Source organism: Chrysochloris asiatica, unplaced genomic scaffold (assembly GCF_000296735.1).
Source record: "Chrysochloris asiatica unplaced genomic scaffold, ChrAsi1.0 scaffold00072, whole genome shotgun sequence".
Taxonomy (NCBI): Eukaryota; Metazoa; Chordata; class Mammalia; order Afrosoricida; family Chrysochloridae; genus Chrysochloris; species Chrysochloris asiatica.
In genome coordinates, this window is record NW_006408590.1 from 2,049,206 (window position 1) to 2,056,638 (window position 7,433).

The following is a 7,433-nucleotide window of genomic DNA, read 5'->3' on the forward strand; positions in this document are numbered from 1 at the left end:
AACATGAACAGCATTTATACTTTTTGTTTTGTTGTTAGGTGCCGCTGAATTGGTTCCCACTCATAGCCACCTTTTGCACAACAGAACGAAACACTTCCTGGTCTTGGGCCATCCTCTCAATTGTTGTTAAACTTGAGTGTATTGCTGCTGCCACTGTGCCAATTCATCTCGTTAGTGGGTCTTCCCTTTTCTTTTCTTTTTTTTTTTTTTGCTGATCTTCCACTTTACCCAGCATGATGTCCTTATCCAGGGACCAGTCCCTCCTGACAAGATGTCTGAAGTATCTAAGATGAATATCTATCTATCTATCTATCTATCGACTTCTGGTGTGGGGTTGCCGGTTACTACGGTAAACTGCAACGTTGCTTTGGGCTGTTAAGGCTGGCAGTTCCAACTCACTAGCTGTTCTTTGAAAACCCTAAACAGGGTCGCTTTGAGTCAGATCCCAACTTGACAGCACTTAGCAAAAACAACATATATGTATATATACATATACTTCTGGTTTGGTGCTGTGGATCAGCACTGGACTGCAATCACATGTCAGCAGTTCAAACCCAACAGCTGCTCATCAGAAACCCTATATAGAGTTGCTATGAGTCAGAACCAACTCAATGACACTTAACAACAATAACAATGCATATGTGTGTGTGTGTGTGTGTATGTATGTATATGTTACCTCCCTTTGTTATGAGTTCTATACCTTTGTTCTGAATCTTAACTAAGTGGACATTTTCTCTTTTGCAATAACTTACAACTTTTATTAGATCAATGGAGGGGATACTTACAGAGCTATTACATGCATGGAGATTGGGAATTTTGATAAGGCTACTTCTTTCCTAGAAAATCACAGGAGGGTGTCATGCATGGTATATATTTCTGAGAATCCTCCCACTAACTTTGCTGATAGCAAAAGAATAATGAAAACTCATTATGCTGAGCATGTATCTAGGATGTGGACAGCAGGGATGAAGGGATTGTACAGGGCAAAAGTTTTATGTGAGATTTCAGGAAATCTCAGTCCCCAAGCCAAGTAGTCAGTACAACTTTAAGTAAGTGAATTTTGTCTCTAAGGCCACCATATCTGAGAGATTCTAAATTTGAACTTGATGGTAGTAGTTTAACTTTGAGCTCTGTTTGTCTTCTTCAGTTTTCTCTGAGGGTGGGACCAAGGGGGGCTATGGAGAAGAGGTGCTTAGTGAGTACTCAGTAATCCTACTAACATTACATAGTCTGGGGTCATTAGAGATACGTTTTATAAGCACTGTTAAATTCAATCTCTTTTTCTTCTGTTATTATTTTCTATTAGTACTATTATATATTGTTATATAATATTATTATTATTATCCATTGGAATTTTATAGGAGTTCTGGTAGTGCAGTGGTTGTGAGTTGAGCTGCTAATCTCAAGGTCAGCAGTTCGAATTTATCAGTGGTTACCTGGGAGAAATGTGAAGTTCTCTGTTCCTGTAAAGATTTACAGCCTCGGAAACCCTATGCAGGGTTGCTATGAGTTGGAACCAACGCCACAGCACATAACCACCATTACCACTACTGGACATATCAAGAGGAGGGATTTAATCATTAAACACTTTCTGTCTAATTCAATCTCAACTGGAGGATATACCTGGGATCTGGAAATTTGCCACATGTTATGACAGCATGCTAGTTCATTGTCTATTTGTGGAGTTGACAAAAGAGACTGTTCTTTTTTGTGATCGTTTTTTGGTCATCTATTTGGTCTGTTTTTCAGATGCTCTTTAAATTCAGGTGGGATATTTTCAAGGTCATATTTTGGCTCTCATAGACTTGTTTTGTTTTCTTCAGCTTCAGTTTGAATTTGCAAAAGAGTAATTGATGGTCTGTTCCATAGTCTGCCCCTGGCCTTGATATGATATGGAGCTTTTCCATCGTCTCTTTCTGCAGATGTGGTCAATTTGATTTCTATGTATTCCATCTGGTGAGGTCCATGTGTATAGTCATCTCTTATGCTGTCTAACGAAGGTATTTGAAATGAACAAATCATTGGTTTTGCAGAACAAATTCTATCATGTGTTCTCCAGCATCATTTCTATCACCAAGGCCATATTGTCCAACTACTGATCCTTCCTCTTTGCTCCCAACCTTTGCAGTCCAATCACCAGTAATGGTCAACACATCTTGATTGTACGTTTGATCAGTTTCAGATTGAAGAAGTTGGTATAATTCTTCTATCTCATCCTCACTGACTTTAGTGGTTGGTGCTTAAATTTGAATAATAGTGGTATTAACTGGGTTTCCTTATAGGCGTATAGATATTATCCTATCACAGACAGCGTTGTACCTCATGACTGATCTGGATATGTTCTTTTAGACGATGAATGCAACACCATTCCTCTTCAATTTGTCATTTCCAGCATAGTAAACCATGTGGTCTTCAGATTCAAAATGCCAATAACAGTCCATTTCAGCTCACAAATGCCTAAGATATCGACATTTATGTGTTCCATTTCATTTTTGACAACTTCCAATTTTCCCAGATTCATACTTTGTACATTCCATGTTCCAATTTTCAATGGATGTTTACAGCTGTTTCTCTTCATTTTGAGTGGTGCCCCAGCAGCAGATGAAGGTCCCACAGGCTTTTCACCCATGGGCTTTACTCCATTCATGTCATCACAGTCAACTCTACTTTGAGGAGGTGGCTCTTTCTCAGTTGCATTTTGAATGCCTTTCAACCTGACAGGCTCACTTTCTGGCACTATATCTGACAGTGTTTCTCTGCTATTCATAAGGTTTTCAGTGTCAAAATATATTCAGAATTAGTTTGTCAATCCTTCTTCCAAGTCTGTCTTTGTCTGGAAGCTCATCTGAAACCTCTCCACCATAGGTGACCCTGCTGGTATTCAAAGTACTGGTGGCATAGCTTTCAGAATCTCAGCAACTCACAAGCCACCATAGTATGACAAACTGGCATTGATACATTAAACACCAAAGACAGATGACCAAAAGAGTTGTGGGATGATATCAAGCATACATGAAGAAAACAAAAAGTCATTAAGAAGACAAGAAAGAAGGAAAAGATAAAAATGGATGTCAGAAGAGACACTGAAACTTTCTCTCCATTGTAGAGATGCTAAAACAAATGGAAGAAATAAGGAGGTACAAGAACTGAACAGAAAATTTCAAAGATTAGCTCGAGATGATAAAGACAAATATTACAACAAAATGTTCAAAGATCTGGAATCAGAAAACCAAAAAGGAAGAACATGCTCAGCATTTCTCAAGCTAGGGGAACTGAGGAAAAAAATCAAGTCTCAACTTTTGTTATTGATAGATTCTCTGGGCAAATTATTGAATGATGCAGAAAGCATCAACAGAAGATGAAAGGAATACACAGAGTCACTGTGCCAAAAAGAAATGGTTAATGTTTTTCCATTTCAAGAGGTAGCATATGATCAAGAGTCAATGATACTGAAGGAGGAAGTCCAAGGTGCATTGAAGGAACTGGCAAAGAACAAGGCATCAGGAATTGATGGAATAAAAATTGAACTCTTTCAAGAAAGTGAGGCAGCACAGGAGGCACTCACTCATCTCTGCCAAGAAATTTGGAAGACAATTATCTGGCCAAATGATTGAAAGAGATCCGTATTTGTGCCCATTCCAAAGAGAGGTGACCCAACAGAATGCAGATATCATAGGACAATATCTTTGATATCCCATGTGAGTAAAGTTTTACTAAAGATAATACAGAAACAGTTAGAATCATACATTGACAGAGAACTTCCAGAGGTTCAAGCCGGGTTCAGAAGAAGCCGTGGAACGAGGGATATAATTGCTGATGTACGATGGATCTTGACTGAAAGCAGAGAATATCAGAAAGATGTTTACCTGTGCTTTATTGACTACCCAAAGGCTTTTGATTGTATGTAACATGACAAGCTATGGGCAACATTGTGAAGTATGGGTATTCTGGAACACTTAATTGTGCTCATGAGGAATCTGTATATTGGACAAAGAGGCAGTTGTTTGAACAGAACATGGGAACATTGAATGGTTTAAAATTAAGAAAGGTGTGCGACAAGTTTGTATTCTTTCACCATACTTATTCAACCTGCATGCTGAGCAAGTAATCTGAGAAGCTGGGTTGTATTAAGAAAAATGTGGCATCAGGATAGGAGGGAGACTCATTAACAACCTGTGATATGCAGATGATACAACCTTGCTTGCTGAAAGTGAAGAAGACTTAAAACATTTACTGATGAAGATCAAAGAGCACAACTTTCGGTATGGATTACATCTCAATGTCAAGAAAACAAAAATCCTCACCACTGGACCAATTAAAAAACATTCTTATCAACGGAGAAAAGATTGAAGTTGTCAAGGACTTCATTCTTCTTGGATCAACTATCCACATTCATGGGAGCAGCAGTCAAGAGATCAAATGACGTATTGCATTAGGCAAATCTGCTGCACAAAACCTTTTTAAAGTGTTGAAGAGCAAAGATGTCAACTTGAGGACTAAGGTGCGCCTGACCCAAGCCATGGTATTTTCGATAACCTGATATGCATGTGAAAGCTGGACAGTGAATAAGGAAGACTGAAAAAGAATTGACGCTTTTGAGTTATGGTGTTAGAAGTGAATATTGAAAGTTCTATGGGCTGCCAAAAGAACCAATAGATCCATTTTGGAAGAAGTGCAGCCAGAGTGCTTCTTGGAGGTCAAAATGACCAAACTTTGTCTCTCATACTTTGGACATATTGTCAGGAGGAACCGTTTGCTGGAGAAGGATATCATGTTTGGTAAGGTGGAAGGCCAGAGAAAAAGAGGAAGACTTCCAATGTGATGGATTGGCCAAGTGGCAGCATTGATGGATTCAAGTGTGGCAACAGTAATGAGGTTCGCCCAGGATCAGGCAGTGTTTCATTCTGCTGTGCATAAGGTTGCTATGGGTCAGTACCAACTCAATGGCACCTAATAACAACAGTTGGTCTGTCTGTCTTCAGAGTTGCTCCTTCAACTCTGTATTTTCAGCTATGGTTCTGTAGGGAAGACATAGCCATTTTTGTCAAGTCTTTTAGATATCTGGACTAGCATCATGACTGTGACAAATAGAGATGAACCAGAGAACTCTTAAGTGTATAGCTATTCTTCATGGAAGGCCATGCCTTTGGAGTTGATTGATAACCTGTTTTCAACACATACAAGTGTACGTCAAAAAATATTACTATAAAAGCATAGAAAGCTTTATTAAGCAAAAATATCAAAAGGTGAAACTATTGTTTCTCAACATATCCTTCCTTTAAGTCTCTACACTTATGAAGACAGTGCTTTCATTTCTCTAACCCTTCCCTGAAGAATTCTGTGACATTTGATTTTCATCACATCAAAAGGGCAGTTTGGCATCCTCAAAGTACCCAAACCATATTCTTTTAAAATGTTCTTTTAGTTTTCTAAACAAAAGAAATACGATGGGGAAAAATGAGGGCTGTAAGTTGGATGGGATAAGGTTTCACAACAAAATTCTCATTGGACAGCCTTGGTTACCCTAAATAAATGAGCAGGTGCATTGATATAATGGGGAAAATTCCTTGGTGCAACTTTCCTGGCACTTTTCTCAACAGTGCAATTTTCCATTTTCTTAAATCTTTTCCCAATAAGCTTTTGTGATCTTCCTTTTTCCTTTGTGAAAATCTATTGTGATTACATTTTGGAGTTCTCCAAAGGAGTTCCCATAACCTTGTTTTCACAAATATTTTTATTGTGAAATGAGTGGAGTGTTGCAGAGTAGATAATCAGTTCAGATTTACATTAAACAAATCATATACTTTGTTTAATCTCAATGATTACAACTCCCTTCCAGTAATAGTTACCCCCACTTCCTCCCTCTGGTTCTTATTTCCATTCCACTTTCCTTCCCAATTCTTCTGAACTTTGTCTGTGGGTAAATGTTTACCTTTTGATCTTCAGTAGTTGACCATTCCGTAGTGAGTATACTTTACTAGTGTTGTTGCACCCCCTTCCCATATGCCTGTTTACCTTCTAACTGGCCTAGCAAATCCCCCTCAGAAGACACTGTTTGGGCTAGACTTTTTACTGATAACACCCTAATGAAACTAAGGCAAGTATGTTACTAAGAAAACTTACCTGCAGTCACCCATTGATCACAAATACATGCTTGCCCACGTTTTGTTTGGAATAAACATGTGCACATCAGAACTGGATTTCTAGTACCAGCACTTTTGGGTTTATGCTGTAGGATAAGCACTGGACTACAAGGTACATTTGAACTAAAAGGTCACTGATTCAAACTCACCAGTCACTCCTCAGAAACCCTAAACAGGGTTGCTATGGGATGGAACCTACTTGAGTGCACTTAACAACAATAACAAAAACATTTTTATGAAACTGTGAGGCTATTTACTTATGATGATACTTGATAGAGGAAGAAACTGAACACCAGAAAAGAAGAAATAATTAAATTGTTGTTGTGCTGCAGTTAATTACGTCATGTGACTCTTCTACCCTCAGTCTTTGTAACTCCCATCAAACTATGTTTTTGTTGGGAGTCCTGGTGTGGTGCTGTGGGTTAATGCATTGGACTGTAAGGGTAGTTTGAACTGCAATGTTGGCTGTTCAAGTTCACCAGCTGCTGCTTGGAAACCCTCTACAGCATTGCTGTGAGATGGAACTAACTTGATGGCACTTAACAACAATAGGTCTGGGTAAGAGAAAATGGGAGATGATGCTGATATGATTCAGTTGTGAGTGGATAACAGAGTTATCTGTGATTGTCAACACTTGGAACTTGAGTTTGTATAACACAAGCCATCTCAGAAGAAGTAGTGATGGTACTCGCTACCATCAAAGACGCTGAGCCAGGAATGGAGCATGTTTTTTGGATCCCAACATTCCTGCACATTGAATAAGTATTCCATCAATTCCTGGAGGCTTGTTTTTTGCCAATGCTTTCAGTGCAGTTCGGACTTCTTCCTTGAGTATGCAGCCGTTAACAGAAAACTGACAGCGAAGGAGTTGCAGAAGAGCAGCAGCAACGACAAAACCAAGAAACCAGAGCATGAGACAGAACAGTTGGCATTCCAGCCCACAAGCATGTAAAGTGGAGTGACTTGGGGAGGAGACTTACTTGCAGAGGGAGTGCCTCTAGATACTTAACTGAGGGAACTAGGTTTCCTGACTCATGGAGCTAGAGCCGGGTGTGTATAGGGTGAGGTTTATGGTGGAGTGGTGTGCACTGTGGGCATTTATTAGCAGCCCTAATATCTTTGTAGCATTGCTGGAGCAGTGCAGAGGCCAAACCAAGGGCTAAGGGCCAGTGGGAGGCTTAACTGGAGACATGACAAAGGCGAGGTTTTTCTAGTTAGAACTGTGCCCTGAATATTTCTACCCCTTACTTCTGTTCTAACAACTGCCTCTTGGTATAATTTGCAAGCACA